Source organism: Schistocerca piceifrons, chromosome 5 (genome assembly GCF_021461385.2).
Source record: "Schistocerca piceifrons isolate TAMUIC-IGC-003096 chromosome 5, iqSchPice1.1, whole genome shotgun sequence".
NCBI lineage: Eukaryota > Metazoa > Arthropoda > Insecta > Orthoptera > Acrididae > Schistocerca > Schistocerca piceifrons.
Window position 1 is genome coordinate 427,042,677 of NC_060142.1, and position 23,462 is coordinate 427,066,138.

The window sequence follows — 23,462 nt, forward strand, 5'->3', positions numbered from 1 at the left end:
CAGTTAATGGCCGTATACCATATTACAAAAAATAAATCAATACATAATTAAAACTTATTAACTAATGTAATAAAATACAGCTACGACAACAGAATTAAAGAACTCGGGAAGAACAGTCATTCGAAGAATCACTTTGGTTTCTGTGGATTAACTGCCCTCATCAGCGACAGAGCACTTGGCCATGTTGGCAGAAGACCGACAAGATCATTTAACAGGACTAGGTCACAAAACTAATTTTGAGAAATCACACGCAACGTGCACAACCTAAAGGAGATGGCCATAGTCCAAGATATTATATTCCAGAAATTTCGCCACAGCAACTACCCATTTTAGAACATAACCCAGGGTGCTCAGCGATTCTTATGGGTGCTGTGTCAAACATGGTGTGAAATCAAAAGGAATTCTGTCAGTTACATCACTATTCGTCACGATCTCTTCTTTCCCTACCTTCTTGCCCAGCCCTGCTCAACAGTTATTAAGATACTGAATAAACGGTGTCAAATACAAGAGCGATGAAACAGATTTAGATTTTCAACGTTTCTCCCAAGTGCAACGCGAACAGTATGACAAGTCAGGTGTCAGTGACGTTATTTCTACGTTCAAATGGCTGCACAGTTGGCACCATGAATGTCAGGGCGGCATTCGCTTCTTCTGTATCGAGATAATTTAAGGGATGTTTCAACGGTGCTTTGGACTGTATTCAAAGATGTTTTTACCTATATCAGTCCATAAGAACGCCGGAATATTTGTGTAAGCAAAGTCACTCTCGATTCTCTATTGTATCGGAGTCGACCCGTGCTATTATTCTCTTTCTAATGCTCTTACTATTGGAAATACCTTAGATCCTAAAAACAGGAATAATAAAACAAAAAGTAAAAATAAAAACTTCGCAGTTATTAACATTTTTCGGGATATTAAGCTGTGATCGAAAGGATTTTCTCGATAAACCCCATGTTTCGTCTCCTCCGAAGGAATATACCTTCGGCAGTACTCATGGCTTCGATTGACTAAACACAGTAGCATGCTGCTGACACTTATCAAAAAATCAATTCACGCACAATGTAAGAGCCTGGGAAGTTGTCGTGACTGGAAGGCAAAAGAAATATCATTTTATCACCATTAAAAATCTAAAATAGTAAACTTGCCATTGGAGGCTACAGTGGAAGGACCAGCAGTATAAGGAATACCTTGCTCCTATGCTGACAAAACAAGCTGTATTTGGAATGCAGAGATAAGAGACAGGTACGTTGCAAAGAGAAATGAGTGCAGCAGTAAGCTAAACGAGCATTGAGGACTCTAAGGACGCCGGCAGCTGTGACCGAGCGGTTCTAGGCACTTCAGTCCGGAACTGCGCTGCTGCTACGGTCGCAGGATCGAATCCTGCCTCGGGCATAGATGTGAGTGACGTCCTTAGATTAGTTAGGTTTAAGTATTGTAAGTCTAGAGGACTGGTGACCTCAGATGTTAAGTCCCATAGTGCTTAGAGCCATTTTGAACTCTAAGGACAAGGTCTCAAGTTTCCCATAATCAATGCTAATTATAGTGTTACGTCTATGTAAGGATATGCCAGTGGTTGCCCTCGACACGTGTTGAGAGCATCAGACGAACAGATGCTGGAAAGTCAATTTCCCATACTCTGGAAGTAGGACATTCCGATTAAGGAACTAACCCTGACTGAAATCCTTGGCGGAGGAAACATTACAGGACCATAGCAAGAAAGCAGTACTCCCTTCCAAGGCACTTTGTTTCAAGTCAAGAGAAAGTACCTCTGGACGGAGCAGAACACCGAAAATAGAGACTCTAAAATTCCTTCGAGGCGCCACAGTCCGTTATTATTTCCTTACTCTGCTGTAGTTTTGTAGCCAGAGTAGTCAACTGTCATTTGTGTGGCCAAAAAACAGCTGTTTGTTGAAAGAACGCAAGTTCAATGAAGGTGTCCAGTTCATATTCAGACGAAACGCTAGGAGTGAGATACAGACCTGTTGGACCCTAGTCTACCACCTCAGCAAACCCTTTCTATATTACTGTTTGAAACGTAGGGAACTGAATGTACAAAACTTGGCTTCGGTGATAATTTTCTGAGGCAATATTGGTGTAAATGTAAAAATAAGAAAAGCGCGGAACAAGATCATAACCAGAACGACATTCGAGAATAAAGCTTCCTTCAGTGATGAAGACAGATGGCGATACACTTATTGGTTTCAAATATTGAACGGAGGCTATTGGTAAGGTAAAATTATTGAAAAGCAGTCTAGATCGCAATGATTATTTTATTAAAAATCACCGATTTCGGCCTAGTCTTAGGCCATTTTCAGAACAGCACCATCAGCAGAAGCTGACGATGTCCAGAAGAGTCAGTAGTCCTCAGTCACTGTAACTGTAGTTTCAGGGACTGATGTTTACTGATTGTTCTGGACATCGTCAGTTTCTGCTGATGGTGCTATTCTGAAGATGGGCTAAGACTAGGCCGAAACTGATGATTTTAAATAAAATTACTATTGTGATCTAGCCTGTTTTTCACTAATTTTATATAGTCTGCAACGGCCTTGCCGCACTGGATACACCGGTTCCCATCAGATCACCGAAGTTAAGCGCTGTCGGGCGTGGCCCGCACTTGGATGGGTGACCATCCGGGCCGTCATGCGCTGTTGCCATTTTTCGGGGTGCACTCAGCCTCGTGATGCCAACTGAGGAGCTACTCAACCGAATAGTAGCGGCTCTGGTCAAAGAAACCCATCATAACGACCGGGAGAGCAGTGTGACCACGCGCCCCTCCTATCCGCATCCTCAGTGAGGATGGCACGGCCGTCGGACGGTCCGATGGACCACTTGATCGCTGTTCTCCGAAAATGTTACCAAAAGTTTTGACTATTGGTAAGAGACTTGAATGTTTGGATGTACGGTAACACTCTCCTGGAAGAAGGGCAGGAGAAACGAAATGAAACTTCGCGGTTTGGGAGATTATGTGATGTTATTTCAGTGATTACAAAATTAGCTCAAATTTACAAAGAACTTGGCAGTAAGAGCCCACTTATCACCTTGACGTTGCACCCCCTCTGGCCTGGACTCATGCACTGATTTGGTTCGGAAGGATGCCATAAAGCCGTAGTATCCTCTGCCGAGAAAAAGCTGGCCCACAATTGTTGGAAATGGTGCCTGAGATCCAGGATGCTGGCATTGTGTCAGTGCTGAAATCGAAGCTGTTCCCTCACATATTCTATGGGGAACAAATCTGAGGATCTTGCTGGCAACAGGAAGATACGTTTGTTGAGGAGCACTGTTCTGTTGCAAATAGCAGCGCATGAGAGGCAACGCATTAGGACGCAAGATGCCCGTGCTGTACCGTCGCGTCTTCAGCATTCTTTCAATCCCCAGGAGTCGTGAAGTGAAACGATAGCCCATGGTTCCCAACACCATGGCTCTAGAAGCGAAACTGATGAGCCTCCCCGAAACTTCAGAAGTACGGGACCTCTCCCCAAGTCACCGTCGTAGGGACCGAAGATGGTCATTCGGGGCTGTACAAAACCTAGATTCAACGCTGAACACAACGCCACACCATTCATCAACCTTACATGCTTCCAGATCGTGGCACTACTCCAGACGTAGCCGTCTGTGTTGTGGTGTTGACAAACAGCAGCCTACGAAAGGGTCATTAGTTTCCTAGTACGGCTGCTGCTAGTCTCCGACCAAGGCGTTCGATACAGTTCCCCACAGTCGTTTAATGAACAAAGTAAGAGCATATGGACTATCAGACCAACTGTGTGAATGGATTGAAGAGTTCGTAGATAACAGAACGCAGCATGTCATTCTCCATCCGAAGTAAGAGTGATTTCAGGTGTGCCGCAGGGGAGTGTCGTAGGACCGTTGCTATTCACAATATACATAAATGACCTTCTGGATGACATCGGAAGCTCACTGAGGCTTTTTGCGGATGATGCTGTGGTATATCGAGAGGTTGTAACAATGGAAAATTGTACTGAAATGCAGGATGATCTGCAGCGAATTGACGCATGGTGCAGGGAATGGCAATTGAATCTCAAAGTAGACAAGTGTAATGTGCTGCGAATACATAGAAAGAAAGATGCCTTGTTATTTAGCTACAATATAGCAGGTCAGCAATTGGAAGCAGCTAATTCCATAAATTATCTGGGAGTACGCATTAGGAGTGATTGAAAATGGAATGATCATACAAAGTTGATCGTCGGTAAAGCAGATGCCAGGCTGAGATTCATTGGAAGAATCCTAAGGAAATGCAATCCGAAAACAAAGGAAGTAGGTTACAGTACGCTTGTTCGACCACTGCTTGTATACTGCTCAGCAGTATGGGATCAGTACCAGATGGGGTTGATAGAAGAGAGAGAGAAGATCCAACGGAGAGCAGCGCGCTTCGTTACAGGATCATTTACTAATCGCGAAAGCGTTACGGAAATGATAGATAAACTCCAGTGGAAGACTCTGCAGCAGAGACGCTCAGTAGCTCGGTACCGGCTTTTGTTGAAGTTTCGAGAACATACCTTCACCGAGGAGTCAAACAGTATATTGCTCCCTCCTACGTATATCGCGCGAGGAGGCCATGAGGATAAAATCAGAGAGATTAGAGCCCACACAGAGGAATACCGAAATCCTTCTTTCCACGAACAATACGAGACTGGAATAGAAGGGAGAACCGATAGAGGTACTCAAGGTATCCTCCGCCACACGCCGTCAGGTGGCTTGCGGAGTATGGATGTAGATGTAGATGAATTGCACGGGATGACACAGAATATTGCAGGGAGTACTTTACTTGTTCATGAATGGCAAGGGCAGTTGTGAAAGGGTTACGACGTGCTTAATGCACAGTACGACGATGCTCCCTTGCGGTAGTTAGACGTGGTCAACTGGCACCTTGATGACGAGTATGCCCGCCCCCTTGTTCCCATGCGGCCCAGCACCGGGCCACTGTCACATTTGCTCATCCCACAATATGAGTATCGCCGGACTCGTCGAGCCGGCCAAATGCAGACCCACAATGAGGCCCCTTCAATCTCGGTGAGGTGCTGATAATGCTGTGCCACACGCTTACGCGACGTATCCGTGTCATTCGCACTGCAGTGATCAGTCCGCATCTGACGATATTGAAGCCCACCACCCCATCAAGTCAGTAAGTTTAGAGACGGTGTTTTTAAACATTCTGTGACAGAATTACAAGAATCCAGAGAGAAAATCAATAAGCAAATCTTACTCACAAGAAAATTTCTCCATTAAAATTCGTTTCTCTAGTTCCAGTAACACATAGTGTAAGGGCGAAAAACTTATGTTACTACACAACTGGTACTGCCCTTTGGATTCTGCTGACATAATTTTTGGTTTTTGAGAACACATAATTTTGTTTATGAAATGTCACATTTCCACACTACTTGAGTAGTATAACCAGTAAACCCAGACCTTTTTGAAGTCCAAAGTGAGCAATATCTTATTGAGTTGTACCGATATACGTCCACTCATGGTACAGATACAAGATGTTTCAATAAAATGGACCTCTGTCGTAAGGTTATCGGGGTAAGTAGTATTTGTGTCAGTACAGTGCATATTTTAATAGTGTTCTGCATTCATTTATTGAACACAACAGGAGATATCAGAGAGAAATTAATCATCAACAATATATTCTCTCACGTTATCTGTAACAATCTGACAGTGCTCAGGCAGTTTACTGTTTTCAGACCTGCACAAACTATTGGTTCTGAGGTAAAGATGTCGTCAGACCAGATTTGCAGTGTATTTTCGATCGGAAAAGAGTTGACAGTTGCTCAACAAGGAATGGCAAAAGTAAAACTTTTAGGACATAAGGCCAGAGGAATAAGTCCGTGGTGGATGACTTTGCAAACAGACTCGTTCATAGTTTTGCTTGTGGAATCAGCAAAGTGTGTTTTATCGTCGAATAGAACAACATGACGCAAGTTTGTCGGTCGTTTTTACAGTGCGACACAAAGGTGAATCACTTTTTGACAATAAATACCAACTGGCACGTTTTGAACCACCAGATGCAATATATTATGTTCACGCTACCCTTTGCTCGAATACATGTTTTTTGCCAGGGCTCAGCTATTAATTTCTTTTTAAGAAGTTGACATAAAAGTAACATAACTTGTCACCAATAACAATACCGAGTAGTGATACTCAATAAGGGTACTGATGAAGTTCAAGCAAAAATGCAGTAACAGTCACTGAATTAGAGCATACGAGACTCGCTCACCAAACTTCAGAACTTTGCCTGTTTTATGCAAATCCCATGATGGTCAAATAAACGCTCGCAAATCATCACATATGTATGTTATCGAAACTTTTCAATGTGGAAAATCATTGATGCTAGAATGATCTTTCTTGAAACGAGAAAATCCTTTTCTGACCTGTTTCGCCAAAAAGATAGATATTTCTCAATTTACGACTATTTTACAGCACTTAAACGATGTTCATAAACTTCAAGTAAGCAAAATCCAATATCTAACTGCAGGATAAATACCAGAACTTCAAATAAGAAAATTGTGATTGACACATTCATAGCGCCACGCGGGGTCCGCTTTGTCGGACGGCGCCTGGGGTCAGGTATGTGGCCGGTAGCAGGTAGCTTGTGGCCGTCGCACGGCGAGGAGACTTTCGAGCGTAAACTATTCTGATCTTGACGTGGCCATGAACTGTCCCGTGGAATAATTTTTGGAAGTTTTTGCTATTACTGGTGGACTAGTAAGTGAGGCGAATTATCTTTGAGGTTCCATCAGACTCGTAACTTTAGCCGACAGCCGAAATCCGGTTTAAAAAAAAAGAAAAAGGGATGTAGACGAACTCCGGACTTCGTATTTGCAGCGCACGCGAAGTTCCCCCCACCTTTTTTTTTTTTTTTTTTTTTTTTTTTTTTTTAAATACGTTTCTTAGTCCTTTCTTCTTCGTGGAGGTGGGTTCTGTGCCAACATCGCATGACATCTTACAAAGTCTGTCAATGAAAACTTTGTTCAGTTTTTACTGTAGAGAGTGGCCACACCCTGATCGAACACACTAAGCTACGGCACTACCTTCACTAGACCGCAAGCTGATACGATACTTTTATAGCTCAGGATGAAGATGACACCTCCTCCAGACGCTTCTATAGTGTTGCTAGGTGGTGCATATTGAAAGACTTAGACATCTCGGAGACGGCCGGTTTTTTATTGGCCTCCTTAAGTGAACGACCTGGACTTAGTCACTGAGGCTGCTGACCAGCAGCCAGGTTTTATGCCTAATACTGAGCGTCTCGCGACTTCAGTAAAACTGTTTCTGGTATCTTCTTGAATCGTCTGCTTCTGAAGTTGACTTCTCTTTGTAGCTATGTGAATTGCTTACTGACTATCAGACCAGATTTGTGATTGGATACATGACCTCGTTGCAGACAGAACTGAACACGTCATTCTAAAGGACAAATCGACATATAACTGAAAAATTGGCCAGGGCATTGTTATAGGGCGGTTACTATTTAGAGCTTCTATTGATGATTCAGTGGATAGCACTGGAAGCTCCGTGCGACTATTCGCAAGTGATGCTGTTTTTCTATAGGAGGGTTGCAATGGCAGAAGAGTGTGGTGAAAAGCAGGTGTATCTGGAGAGGATGGACGAGTGATGCAGGGGCCGGCAGATGACCCTGGCTGTAAATAAATGTAGCATACTCTACATAAATAGGCGAAGAAATCCACTACTTGTTTGTTACACTTCTGTTGACAAATCACTGAAGCAGTTACTGCCTTTAACTAGATGTAAACATCCAGAGCGACCTAAGGCGGAATGATCGCATAAATCAAGGAGAATAGAAAGCATGTACTGGACTGCGATTCATTGAGAGAGGAAATGTAAACAATTAACGAAAGAATGGGCTTACATCAAAGGGCTTACATCGTTCGACCGATTCTTAAGTAATTTTCATAAGTCTGGGACACTAAAAAGTAGGATTAACAGAAGAGATAGAGAAGACTCAACGAAGAGTGGCACGTTTCGTCACGGGAGCATTGTCCCGTTGAAAAATTACACCACGATATCGTTGCACATGACAAGAGATACATAAGGACGCAGGATGTTCGTGATGTACCGTAGTGCCGTCAGAGTTCCCTAATCACTAACTGCCTTGAACTGAAGACATATCCGAGGACACGTCATACCACGGTGCCAGGAGTAACACCGCTTTGCCAGTCCAAAACTGTGAAAAAATGGGATCTCTCCTCTGGTCGCCACCATACTCCTCAACGATGTCATCCGGGGTATTGCTCAACCACAGTTCATCGTTGAACGGAGTGCGACGACATTCATCAATAGTCCATGCAAACTCAGTTACGACACCAATCGAAAGTAGCCGTTTTGGTTCTTTTAGCGGCAGCCTACGTATGAGACAGTAATTCCCTAGTCAGGCAGCTGTTACTCTCCGACCAATGATGTGGAACGACACAGTATGTTGCAGGGAGTCCTTTACCTTGTCATAAGAGGCTGGTGCAGATGATCAATTATTAATATACGCTCAGTGCACAATACGGCAGTCAGATGTGGTCGACCAGAACATTGGTGACAAGTATGTCTGACCTCACGTTTGCATGCAGTCCAACATCGGGCCACTGTCTCGTCTGAATTCCTGGATATTGCACGATTTAACCAGCTGATCAAATGGAGACTGAAAGTGAGGTCTGTTTCAAACTGTGTAAGGTGCTGATAATGCTTTCTCAAACATATACGAGGCATCTTCATTTCCTTCACAGTGACCACTCACCCTCTTATACTGGGTGTGACAAGAAGGTATGGACAAATTTTCAGGGACTAATAATCAAATGCAGAGGAAGAAAATAAGCTATACGGACATGAATCCAGAAACGCTCTATTTCCATGTCAGATCTCAGTCTCTACAATTCTTCAACGCATCAGTTATGGGAAACACACACCAAAAGAACGTATCACCACAGTGTAAAAAAACTAAATGAAATGTTTACAATGCCCGCCATTAGCCAATGATACATACATCAATCTGTGGTGTCACCGCCAGACACCACACTTGCTAGGTGGTAGCTTTAAATCGGCCGCGGTCCATTAGTACATGTCGGACCCACGTGTCGCCACTGTCAGTGATCGTAGACCGAGCGCCACCACACGGCAGGTCTCGAGAGACTTACTAGTACTCGCCCCAGTTGTACGGACGATTTCGCTAGCGATGCACACTGACGAAGCCTCGCTCATTTGCAGAGCAGATTGTTAGAATAGCCTTCAGCTAAGTCAATGGCTACGACCTAGCAAGGCGCCATTAGTATCTATAGAGTCTCACTTATATCGTCAAGAGCGATGTACAACAATGATGGATTAAAGTTAAGTATTCCAGCAGCTACGTACTTTTCTTTATAGCATTCATTACGTATCCTGTTTCAGACCTATCTCGAGCCTGCGTGGGTTAACGCGTGCATATCGGCTTCCTCACTCAGATAGTGTTCGTAGTGGTGGCTAACTGCTAACACTACACAATCTGCTGTAGCACTGAATCCTTGGTGAATCCCTGCAGAATTGTGTATCATTTCACAGCCTTCCACAACATGGGCACCAAGATCCTGTATATCTTGCATCAGTGTTCTGGAGAGCGTGGAGACCAAGGAATTGGTGCTCCTCCATCTGCTCATCTTTCACGGAATCTGTTATTTACAAAGCTACAAGGATTAACACTATAATGAGGAGGACTCCACTGTGCATGAAGTACTTGTTTTGCCGGCCGCGGTGGTCGAGCGGTTCTAGGTGCTTCAGTCCGGAACCGCGATAGTGCTACGGTCGCAGGTTCGAATCCAGCTTCGGGCATGGATGTGTGTGGTGTCCTTAGGTTAGTTAGGTTTAAGTAGCCCTAAGTTCTAGAGGACTGATGACCTCAGATGTTAAGTGCCATAGTGCTCAGAGCCAGTACTTGTTTTGTCACACTCGTAGACGCACGTGTTCTAACAGAAAGTTAGGAGTATTCTCTATGGAAGCATGGTAAGTTTCTCCCTTGAGTCTGGAAGAATAAGTGGAAGAATATGACACCGTGACAGACAGTCGCCAACAATGCCAACCAAAACGTTGGAAGAAGTTCTTTGTTGATTATGTGATTGCACAATTTGAGAAATCAGACAGACTTTACTAAAGAACAGCATTGGACCCAAAATTAAACCCTGTGAGACTCCCTTCGTGATATATATTTTGTCACTATTTTTTGCTTACAACATGGTTTCAATTTTTCAGCACAATTTTTGTTCCCTGTTTGTGAAGTATGAATCAAACTGATCATGTTTTCCACGATTAATGTGGCGATGAACAAAAGTAGAAAACGAGGTTGTTGTTGTTGTGGTCTTCAGTCCTGAGACTGGTTTGATGCAGTTCTCCATGCTACTCTATCCTGTGCAAGCTTCTTCATCTGCCAGTACCCTACCGTAACCTACATCCTTCTGAATCTGTTTAGCGTATTCATCTCTTGGTCTCCCTCTACGATTTTTACCCTCCAAGCTGCCCTCCAATACTAAACTGGTGAGCCCTTGATGCCTCAGATTGTGTCCCTTCTTCTAGTCAAGTTATGCCACAAATTTCTCTTCTCTCCAATTGTATTCAATACCTCCTCATTAGTTATGTAATCTACCCATCTAAACGAGGTATAGGATGGAAATATAGCCTTTCCAGCCCCGTGTCCATATAAAACATTTTATGCCCCCGTGTGTGAGGAATGTTTGCTGAATGTCTGCCTATATATTTTTCTTAGACGCCGTATATCCGACCAGATCTCGTAGGTACACTAAATGCGAAGAACACTAATATGTACTGGTGGCTGTTCTACATGTCACAGCGAATTGTAGTTCTAATAATTAATGATGTATTTATGCAAACTGAAGCAACGAATGAAAATTTGTACCTAATCCTGTATCTGAACCCATGTCTCCCACTTACTACACAGATGCGCTGGCCACTACGTCACCCTGGCACAGTGTCCTTTCGGAACAGCACGGACTACGCTAGCACGCCTCCCTCCTTAATCCAAATTCCCATGTATGCCTCTGTCCACTTCGTATTTACCCTAAACTCACACAGCATTGCAGAGGCTCTCCAAATGTTTTGGAACAGCATCTCTGCGTGATCTCTGGAACCATATTGATTCATCTGATTGAAGCACCTATGCCTAGATTTCAGACAGCATACCTCATTTCGTTCAGTGCTGAGGCGCTGTTCGAATACAACGGTGTTCTGGTTTAGGCGAATACCAAATGGGCTGAGGAGGGAGCCGTATTAGGATGTGTGGTGCAATTGTACAAAGTCATTGCGCAAGGATGGCGTAGTGCTTAGCGCATCTACCTAGTAACCAGGAGACCCAACCTTGCTACAAATTTCAATTCTTCGCCTCAGCCTGCATATATACATATAATCATTTACCGGGTGATCAAAAAGTCAGTATAAATCTGAAAACTGAATAAATCACGGAATAATGTAGATGGAAAGGTACAAGTTGGCACACATGCTTGGAATGACATGGGATTTTATTAGAACCAAAAAAATACAAAAGTTCAAAAAATGTCCGACAAATGGCGCTTCATCTGATCAGAATAGCAATAATTAGCATAACAAAGCAAGACAAAGCAAAGATGATGTTCTTTACAGGAAATGCTCAATATGTCCACCATCATTCCTCAACAATAGCTGTAGTCGAGGAATAATGTTGTGAACAGCACTGTAAAGCATATCCGGAGTCATGGCGAGGCATTGGCGTCGGATGTTGTCTTTCAGCATCCCTAGAGATGTCGGTCGATCACGATACACTTGCGACTTCAGGTAACCCCAAAGCCAATAATCGCACGGACTGACGTCTGGGGACCTGGGAGGCCAAGCGTGACGAAAGTGGCGGCTGAGCACACGATCATCACCAAACGACGCGCGCAAGAGATCTTTCACGCGTCTAGCAATATGGGGTGGAGCGCCATCCTGCATAAACATCGTACGTTTCAGCAGATGTTTATCAGCCAGGCTGGGGATGATGCGATTCTGTAACATATCGGCGTACCTCTCACCCGTCACGGTAGCAGTTGCTGTCCAGCGCGATCTGTCGGACATTTTGTGAACTTTGTTTTTTTTTTTTTTTTTGTTCTAACAAAACTCCATGTCATGCCAAGCATGTGTGTCAATTTTTACCTCTCTATCTACATTATTCCGTGATTTATTAAGTTTTCAAATTTATACTGACTTTCTGATCACCCGGTACTTCCGAAATCGGTAACAAAAGAAAAAAAAAAAGTAAGAACACCGCAAATAAAGAAAGTCGGGTGGAAAATTTCAAATGTATGTTCTTGAAATGTACCTGCCTTCCGCAAAAAAACTCGGCAGTAGTGCACGCAAAGGTGAGCGGCGCGTTGCGTAACAGAGAGAACCGATACGCGGTTGCAGCAGCAGCGGCGGGTCTGCGTATGGCGCAATGCGGAGGATCGGAGCGGTGCGCCGGGCCCCGGTATTTAACGCGATGCCCCGCTCTCATTACGCGCCTCTGCTCCGCGGATGCTCGCCGCTCGGTGAAAGTGGCCGCCTGGCTTGGGCTGCGGCGCGCGCTGGGGAAGGGGAGGCAGTCTGCACAGGCATTCCGCGGGCCGCGCCCTTGATCCCGCGGCCGCAGATCGCTGCTCGCTACCTGTCCGCACGCGGACTGCTGCCCTCTGGCTCGATACCGTTACTCGCGTGCACGCACCACTTCCGCTGCCTTTATTTCTTTATCTCATTCACTCTCCTCAACGTGGTTCAACGACAACCCATAAGAACTAAGTCCGTCGCTACACTAACTAAAATTGGATAGGTGTGGGTAGGACTCGGACACTGACGGTTCATTACAAGATGAATTTGGTCTATAGGCAGTGTATCCATACCGGGAATAGAAGTCACGAGTTCTCCCTGTTATCGACACTGATACTGGCAAGATATAGGCCCCACGGATTCCAAGACTTTACGGAATATTTTAATTTCAGATTTAAATTCGAACAAAAAAAAAGCACTCCGCCTTCAGGCCACGAGTGGCCTACCGGGACCATTCGACCGCCGTGTCATCCTTAGAGGAGGATGCGGATATGAGGGGCGTGGGGTCAGCACACCGCTCTCCTCGTCGTTATGATGGTATTCTTGACCGAAGCCGCTACTATTCGGTCGAGTAGCTCCTCAATTGGCATCACGAGGCTGAGTGCACCCCGAAAAATGGCAACAGCACATGGCGGCTGGATGGTCACCCATCCAAGTGCCGGCCACGCCCAACAGCTCTTAACTTCGGTGATCTCACGGGAACCGGCGTAATCACCGCGGCAAGGCCGTTGCCAAAATTCGAACAAAACAAATATATTTTCCTGTGATATACACTGAAGTGCCAAAGAAACTGGTATCTGCATACGTATTCAAATACAGAGATATATAGACAAGCAGAATACGGCGCTGCGGTTGGCAACGCCTATATAAGACAACAGGTGTTTGGCGCAGTTGTTAAATCGGTTACTGCTGCTACAACGGCAGGTTATCAAGGTTTAAGTGAGTTTGAACGTGGTGTTACAGACGACATACGAGCGATGGGACACAGCATCTCCGGGTTAGCGATGAAGTGGGGATTTTTCTCGTACGAACATTTCACGAGTGTACCGTGAGTATCAGGAATCCGGTAAAACATCAAGTCTCCGACATCGCTGCGGCTGGAAGAAGGTCCTACAATGGGACCGACGACGACGGAAGAGAATCGTTCAACGTGACAGAAGTGCAACCCTTCTGCAGATTGCTGCAGGTTTCATTGCCTGGGCCATCAACAAGTGTCAGCGTGAGAACCATTCAACGAAACATAATCGCTATGGGCTATCGGAAGCGAAGGCCCACTCGTGTACCCTTGATTACTGCATGACAAAAAGCTTTACGCCTCGCCTGGGCCCGTCAAAACCGACACTGGACTTTTGAAAATTGAAAACATGTTTCCTGCGCGGACGATTCTCGTTTCAAATCGTATTGAGCGGACGGACATGTACGGATATGGACACAACCTCATAAATCCATGGACCCTGCATCTCAGTAGGGGACTGTTCAAACTGGTGGAGGCTCTGTAATGGTGTGGGGCGTGTGCAGTTGGAGTAATATGAGACCCCTGATATGTCTAGATACGCCTCTGACATGTGACACGTACGTAAGCATCCTGCCTGATCACCTGCATCCAGTCACGTCCATTGTGCGTTTTGACGGACTCGGGCAATACCAGCATGACAATGTGACACCTCACAAGTTCAGAATCGCTACAGAGTGGATCCAGAACACTCTTCTGAGTTTAAATACTTCCACTGGCCACCAAACTCCCCAGACATTAACATTATTGAGCATATCTGGGATGTTTTGCAACGCGCTGTTCAGAAGAGATCTCTACCCCCTCGAATTCTTTTGGATTTATGGACAGCCCTACAGGATTCAAGCTGTCAGTTTCCTCCAGCATTAGTTGAGGCACTTGTCGAGTCCTCGACACGTCGTGTTACGGCACTTCTGCGTGCTCGTGTGGGCCCTACACGACATTAGGCAGGTGTACCAGTTTCTTTGGCTCTTCAGAGTAATTATAAATTAAAAATTATCTGATTTTTTCCCCCTTTATGTGTACTGTGAAACGTTTCATCTTGCCAAATTTCATGATACTAGGCCAACGAGGAGAAACTCTATATATTTTGGTGAGTGAGTTTGCGAGTATCAAAACATGTGACATAAATGGTCATATCTTTTGATTGTACTGAATTGAAATATTAAAGCTTCTGAAATAGGACCGTAGACATTAGCATGCGGCGTAAATTTGAACCTAATACGTCTACCCATTCATATTAAAACGGGATCTTAATAGACATACGGGCGGACAGACAGACATTCGGATAACAAATGACCAAATGAAATGGTTTTCATGTGATATAATTGTAAATTAACAACTTTAGGGTTTTTTTATTTTGCTTGTACTGTGAAACCTTGCTTCTTGTCAAATTCCATGATTTTAGTTCAAAAGCAAGTATCCTGTAGGTTTTGATGACTGAGTTTGCGAGTATCAGAATATATGACACAAATGGCCGTATCTATTTGTTGCACTGACTTCCAAGCTAATGTTTATTGTACGACCAAGAAACCATAGTCCTTTGTATGTGACACAAACTTCTACAGGGTGTACATAAAGTCCAGGAACACATTCAATTATTTATTGCATTAGCACCAAACATTGTACACATTCATACATATGTCATTTTGAAGAGAAACCCTGAAAGTTCTTTTTTCATGTATACCGCCACAACGTAGTTTGGTAATTTGCCGACAGTCAGCGCTAGTCGCAAACATGGCGAGTTCAGGTGTGGAGTGGGCTTTCTGTGTGTTGGATTTCGACAGAAACAAGTGTGCTACAGCTGTTCCACGGATATTTAATACCAAGTACGGTAAGAAGCCATCAACAAGGAAGGCGATTTACGACTGGCATAACAAATTCGTTACGACAGGTTTCTTGTGCCTGGAAAAGAGAAGCGGACGTCCCAGTGTGAGTGAAGTTTATGTGTAGTGTGTACGAGAGACATTCATGAGCCAAAGGAATCGGTGCGTCGTGCATCCTGTGAACTCGAAATTGTTCCAATGACAGAGTGTGCAAAGTCCTGCAACAGAAGCTGTCTATGAAACCACTCAAATTGGAGCTAGTGCAGAAGCTCAGTGACGACAACAAAGACAAGCGTTTTGAGAGTTATACGCATTTGCAACAATTGACTGAGGATGGGGACGGCATTGTTGATCGCTTAATTTTTAGTGGCAAAACCACTTTTCACACTAATGGCAAAGACGACAGGCATAATTGTCGAATCGGGGTACAAAGAATCCACACGAATGCATTGAATTTGAGCGTGATTCCCCAAAGGTAAATGTTTTTTGTGCCTTGTCACATCGAAAACTGTACGGGCCATTCTTCTTCGCCAAGAGCACAGTCACTGGATATTACTACTTGGACATGTTGGATCAATGGCTGATGCCTCAATAGCAATCGGACTCTCCATCTTTCAGCGGGATGGGGCTCCACCCCATTTTCATCGTGAAGTTCATGGGTACCTGAACACGGAGCTGCCACATCTATGCATTGGCCTTGCTACAGAAGGGGACAGCTGGTTCATGAAATGGCGTCCCCGATCACCAGATCTCACTCCGTGTGACTTTTTTCTGTAGGGGCACATTAAAGATCTGGTGTATGTACCGCCTCTACCACGTGATGTAGCAGAGCTCCGGGATAGAATACAGGAAACGACTGCCACAGTCGACGATGCCCAGCTGGGACAGATATGGCAAAAATTCGATTACCGTATTGACGTCTGCCAGGTCACTCATGGTTCGCATATCGAATGTTCGTAAAAAAATCTTTCAGACTTTCTCTTCAAAATGCAATACATATGAGATGTGTTCAATGTTTAGCTCTTGTGCAATAAATAATTGAAAGTGATTCGGGACTTTATGTACACCCTGTACTTCATACATCTACTCGTTCCTAAGGAAAAACAGCCCGACGGACACATAGGCAGTCTGATAACAAATGACCAAACAATTTTTTCGTGAAATATAATTACAAATTAACAAATTTCGGATTTTTTCCTTTGGTTGTAGTCTGAAATCTTGCTTCTTGCTAAATTTTAATGATTCTAGGTCAACCCTTTAGGATTTGATGGGAGTGTACGAATATCGACATAAATCACATAAATGGCCGTATCTTTTAGTTGTATTGCCTTAGATTCTTAGATCCCTAGAAAAGGTTTTTGAACCGTAGGTCAGACGAACAGACAGATGGATGGACAACAAAGTGATCCTATAAGGGTGCCATTTTTACCGACTGAGGTACGGAACCTAAAAACCAGAGGGTATACCTATAGGCGGCACTAGGTGATCACGTCAAAATCCTCTATGCTCTCTGGGACATACTACGGACTTACTCAACGTATCACCGACTTCACTCGTCCTTCAGATAACTGCAGTACATACTCAGATGTACAAAATCCTGCTCTTGTAGGCTACCCTTCTCAAGTACCTCCTGGAAGTCAAGGAAAAATGAGGAACTCAAAAGACATGGTAGGATGTCGATGTTTCTTCCTACACGTACACACCATCAGCCAGTATGTAAATGATCAGAGTTGCAATTTTCTGTGACAGGTGGAATGGCCACCATTCGTTGGTATTTTTCCTGTTTAGTGCTCTTACCAGACCTGGCAGTGTATATAAAGAGCGTGAAGAGCGTAAAATATTAAATGATCATTGGAAGGGGTGTAAGGCAAGAATGCTCACTGTCACAGAAGCCGTTCAACACATATGAAGAAGAACTGATGCGTAAGGTCATATAGGATGCAAAAGCTTTAGTAATTGAAGAAGAAAGTCTGAAGACTATAAAATACTCGGATGATCAAGCTGTGCTGGCGGAATCAGAAGAGGAACTACAAAAGATGCTGAACAGTATCGATGGTTGGGGCAAATAGCATGAAATGAAGATAAATATTGGAAAGACAAAGATGATGAGAATAAGCAAGAAGGAAGCTCCAGTTAACATACTCCTAGATGGAGAAAGCTAGAAGGAGTAAAATCCTTTCGATATTTGGGAAGTTTAGGGACCTGGAATTGAATCTGCACAGAGGAAATAATGAGGAGGATATTGATGGTAAAGAGAGTATACGAAAGGTGAAGCAGTTACTAATATCTACAAGAACTGCGATAGAACCGACCAAAAGACTTGCTAAATATTTCATCTGGAGTGTAGTGTTATATAGCAATGAATCCTAGTCAGTCAAGAAAAAGGGAAGAAAGAAATTTAAAAACCAATCTTAACTATGGAGAAGAAAGATTAAGGCGAAATGGATTGAGAGACTTAAGAATAAAGAAGTAATGAAGACAATAGGGGAAGAAAGATGGTTATTGGAAGTGATCAGAATAAGGAAAGTATCTTAGCTGAGACTTATACTGCACAGGAATTGCCTGTAACAAAGAATTATAGGGGGGGGGGGGGGACAATAGGGGAAGAAAGATGGTTATTGGAAGTGATCAGAATAAGGAAAGTATCTTAGCTGAGACTTATACTGCACAGGAATTGCCTGTAACAAAGAATTATAGGGGGGGGGGGGGGGTGGAAGGAATGAAAGGAACAGGTAGAGGGGAATTTGGATGATGGACGACATTAGAAGAGGACGAACATACTAAGAGATGAAGGATGATAGAGGGACGAGATGGAGAGCCTCCAGCTGAAACCTGTCATAAGGCAGAAGAAAAAACAAGAAGAAATAACAGGGGATACCCTCTCAACCGGTGAAGTTTCCTCCTCACGTTCTGGTTGCTTTACATCGTTTTGCCAGCCAGGTCTTGAGTGTGAATCCTCAATACACACCAGCGTGGAAACCATGGTCGACAAAAGGTTGTAAAGCACTCAGAGCTTTACGAATCTTCGAACATCGTGATAACGCCTCCAGTTCAAAACATCATAAACGTGTCTATGCTGCTTATTGTAACGAATCAGCGCTCTGAACCATTACGAACTATTGACCAACAACCAGATCATCTCTAGTATCGAAATAAAGCGATCTGAAACAAAGCGCGTAGAGAATCAGGGAGCCTCCACTCATTACCCGAGTAGAGGACACAGCTGCCTTTTCTATACCAAAACCAATACAAACACAGTGTCCATTATGATTCTAGAAGTTTTCCCGGCGTAATGAGAACTCTGAGTTTTCGGGCTTGCAGTCGTATCATGTTGACTTCTTGTCGAGATAATTCGGCTAACAACCATTCAGATGAATTTTGCAGTGGAGACTGCGTTCCGGGCGTTCCTCCTATAGGTGAGTAACATTAATCCAAATTAGAATTTATAAGAAAAGTTATGTTATTGTATTCCCTCGGGCACCCGTCTCGATCTGTGCACTCCTTATTGCTGTAAAGAATGATCTCGGTTTATGGAAAGCTATAATCTATAGCATACCATGTCAATATGGCAAAGTCTACGTTGGCCAAATCACAAGCATCCTTCATAAAAGGTGCGTGGACCGTCAGACTTGTCTTTCGCAAGCCACTAAGTCAGCCATAGCTGATCTTATAGTTCCACGGGACACACCATATATTGTTCTGCCACAAAGATCTTGGCTACGACCAGATGGTTTTGGGATTCAATTAGTAAGGAATTTGTGGAAATACGTTCGTCCGACGAAGGAAGGAAGGAAGATCGGGTTTAACGTCCCGTCCATATGGAGGACAACCTCGGATTGTTTCAAGGATGGTAAGAAAATCGACCGTGCCCTTTCAAAGGAACCATCCCGGCATTTGCATGGAGTGATTTAGGGAAACAGCAGAAAACCTAAATGTGGATGGCCAAACGCGGGTTTGAACCGTCGTCCTCCTGAATGCGAGTCCAGTGTACTAGCCACTGAGCCACCTCGCTTGGTGTTTGTCGGTCGATCTGATTAATCATGAGGGTGTTCAAACAGATAAAATGTGGTACCGGTGATTTCTTTAATTTCTTAACAAAGACAATATTTTACAACAATGCATGTTTAATGAAAGCTAATTTTCGTGGTTTGACCACTGCAGTTTAGCTCCACAGGATCCGAATTCGACAGAGGGCCGACATGCTCACCGTTACGCATGCACCACAGATGGAGCAATATTCCACAGAGGGCGCTAAACCTGACGTAGGGTGGTTCTGCAGCGAAAACCTACGCGCACGTGTCAACGCCAATTTTCAGTATGAAGTCGTGAGGTGTACCAGCAACCTCCAGAGTAATACTCACCTAATGAACATGACTGAACGGTTGTCAGTCGAAATACCGTGGCAAGGCGTTTACATTACCCGTCAGCAAGCCCGAAAACTCATGGAATATGGGGTATATTACTCGAAGCAGGTATAGGCTCGTATAGCTTCTTTGCGATATTATTGTTCGTTTCCGAAGATACGAGATTGTTTGAAGACATGCAAGTGCATGGTGGAAGATCAGAAAAAAAGTTATGTGACTTCATGCAATATGGTCAGATTTCTAGTCGCCCGCCTTTTCCGGTTGCGCTGACTCTGCTTCTTGACGGCTGACGCTCCCGTATGCTACTCAACGGGCTCTTAAGACGTCGCAAATAGATTTATCGGCAGTGTTTCAGAAACGCATCGCACCAGAACAATATTTGTCTTACATCATGTCCCACATATCTTTGCCACCTCATGTAATTGCAAAATGAAACAAAATGTGGAAAATTCAATTGGCTAGGCTTCAGCTATGTGAAGGATACACTCGCAGGAAAGCACAATCACTACACATAAACAAACTTCACTTTCAACACAAAGTTACTTTTTTTGGGGAGGAGGGGGTTGGGGGGGGGGGAGGAGGAAGAGTGGATTCACTGCTCTAGACCTTGTACGTTCTGGAATACTTAGACTTTAAGTAATGGAAACGGTGCCATAGTTTCTGCTTTGACACGGATTGCCTGCTCTGTCCTGAATCCTGCTGTAGACAACATGTGCCGTTTAAAAACACGTAACTTTCTATTGAAAGTGATGTTTGTTTACATTTATGAATTGTGCATTCCTGCCCATTGTGTGGACTTTTGACATAGGTGCATTGTTGGTCAACTGCATTTTCCTCATTTTGTTTCGTTTCGTGAATATATGAAGGGCTTATTTCAATAGTGGTACAAGTCCATTTTTGTTCATTCTGAGATACAGAGTCCTAAAGTTAAATGAGGGCTGAAAAATCGGCAGTTGAGATACCATATATATATATATGAGTACAGCAATCTTCAAGGTATGTTTTTGGCTTAAGCGATTTACAGCAACCACGGAAAAACGTAAGCCTGGATGGCCATCCACCAAAGTTCAGGCAGTTGACTCACAAGGGAAGTGCTTAACCTCGAACGCTCTGGATCAGACTAAAATGTGCTTAGAATATAAATCGGTCATCCCAAGAACAGTAGTGTGAGCCATTAACATGGAAGTCCGAGCGTCTTGCCACGAGAATCATTTGAGTGATAACCCATTCGAGAACTAAGAGAGTAAATTTTATGACGCCAAGAAACAAAATGTTTTTATAATAGGACCAAAAACACACGTCTTTCACTGCCGTGACTTGTTGTTGTATTTTATTCTATTTATGTTATCTGAACAAGAAATTGAATGTGTGTTTGTTTCTTCAATTTCCTGTTCAGATAACAAAAGTAGAATAAAATACAATTAGAACACTCTTCACCTCCAAATATCTTGGAGTAACTCTTGATCGAGCACTTACCTACAGAATACATTGCTTGAACACCAAACGGAAGGTATCTGCAAGGAAAAAATTCTCCGGAAGTTATCGGGTACAACCTGGGGGACGCATCCTCGCATCTTAAGAACTTCTGATGTAGCTCTTTGTTATTCAGCTGCAGAATATGCTTGCCTTGTCTGCTGCAGATCTAGTCACGCTAAACAAGTGGATATGAATGAAATCTGCAGACTCATTACGGTATGTTTGAGGTCTACACCACTTGATAAAGTTTATTGTCTAGCGGGCATCCCACCTATCCCACCTCCTCATATTCGCCGAGAATGTGCATCCAGACTGGAAAAGTCTAAGGCACTATACGGGTATCAGCCAGCAGTACTAAGGCTCAAGTCAAGCAAAAGCTTTCTCCATTCAACTGAAAGCCTCACTGAACCTCCTTCGAACTTCAGAGTCCACTCATGGCGTTCCAGATCCAGTCACCTTGCAGGGTGGATGATCCCAACCGAAAGCCACCCATCAGGTCACGAAGAAAACTGGTCAATATGGAACACCCTCAACAGCTTGCTCTCTGGAGTTGGAAGAACGAAGACCAACTTGAAAAAGTGGGAATTTGCATGCGACTCCACAGGATGTGAATGTGGTGAAGAACAGACGATGAGTCACCTTCTTGTCTGCAGCCTATGCCCAACGTCAAGCACGCTACAGAATGTCATCTATGCCACCAAGGAAGCATGCAAAGTTGCTGCATAGTGGTCACGCCGCATTTAATTGTAATGCTTATAGTACCATGTTTTGAAACATTTTGTATAACTTGTAAGCTGTAGTGTGTGTTTCTGACACGATTAAAAAAAACTAATTTTTCCTACTGACTAATAGTGTTGCACAATTACTTGTGGCCGGCCGGAGTGGCCGAGCGGTTCTAGGCACTTCAGTCAGGAACCGCGCGACCGCTACAATCGCAGGTTAGAATCCTGCCTCTGGCATGGGTGTGTGTGATGTCCTTAGGTTAGTTAGGTTTAAGTAGTTCTAAGTTCTAGGGGACTGATGACTTCAGAAGTTAAGTCCCGTAGTGCTCAGAGCCCTTTGAACCACTAGAATTATTTGTGGTGGTGGTAAGCTCCTGTGAGACCAAACTGCTGAGGTCATCGATCCCTAGGCTTACACACTACTTAATCTGACTTAAAATAACTTGCGCTAAGGACAAAACCCATACCCGAGGAGGACTCGAACCTCCGACGGGGGGTAGCCGCGCGAACTTTGGCAAGACGCCTAAGACCGTGCTGCGCACAATTATTCTGTCTTCAAAGTGTAAGATTTCAATGAAGTGGTCAAAACAAAGTGGAACAGGACAATATGCTCATTTAACTAAAGCCAGTTTTTCACATGCAACATCACTTCTTCGTTCAAGCAGTTTAGTATCATCGTCTGAATATTTAATTAATGTGGCCTTCAGTATAGGACTGCTTGAATGCAGAAGTGATCCTGAATGTGAAAATATGGCTTAAGTCAGTTCTTGATATTGTTCTGTGCTTTGACCACTTCATCGAAATCCCGCACGTGCACTAAATTGAATCTGAGTGAACTCTGGTCACCATGTTGCACCATGGGATCGAACCCGAGTCTTCCGCACGGCGGTCATAAAAGCTGCCTATTGAGCTGCGGATGCTTATTTCGGTCAGACAAATGAAGGAAAGTATCTTTATCTTCGGAATTTCAGCCAGCTGCAAACCTTTAAGTTGGCCTACTGCGTTTGAAGCACTCTTACACTTTTGTTAGCATGTGCTGGCCGGCGAGCCTGACATTCTGGAAGCTTCGGTACGCTGTGCACCTTTTTTCAGCAACGAGGCGGTAGTCAAGTCGCACTGACACAGTTTTATTACGTAACTGCAAAGTGAGTAGGTAGGTGTCCGGAGACAAAAAGTGCTGGGCGAACCATAAAAATTGGATCGATCGCAGTAGAAACTAAAGACGGCGTTGAGAGGAAGAATTGTGCTAAGAAGTCGAGTGGTCAGACATTAATAATTACATATATCAAAGTTAAGCAGAAGGAATGAGTGTGAATATAACTGGAGTTACTGATTATAATTTCCGTGGATTAACGACCCACGGAACACTGGAATAACAGTTGCAACCGATGTCGATGAGAAAAACATCAAATAATCAGTGACTTCTGTGGAATAATGTGGGTGTGAAAGATATAATTAGGAACTTCCA

At 43.9% G+C, this 23,462-nt stretch overlaps 1 protein-coding gene and 1 pseudogene across 1 annotated transcript in view; one reads left to right on the plus strand and one right to left on the minus strand.

Annotated features, from left to right (window-relative positions):
- The window catches only part of LOC124798062 (ejaculatory bulb-specific protein 3-like), a 103,123-nt gene that overhangs the window by 28,875 nt on the left and 50,786 nt on the right, over positions 1 to 23,462 (minus strand). The window lies entirely within an intron of this gene.
- LOC124799617 lies at positions 2,537 to 2,654 on the plus strand (annotated as a pseudogene).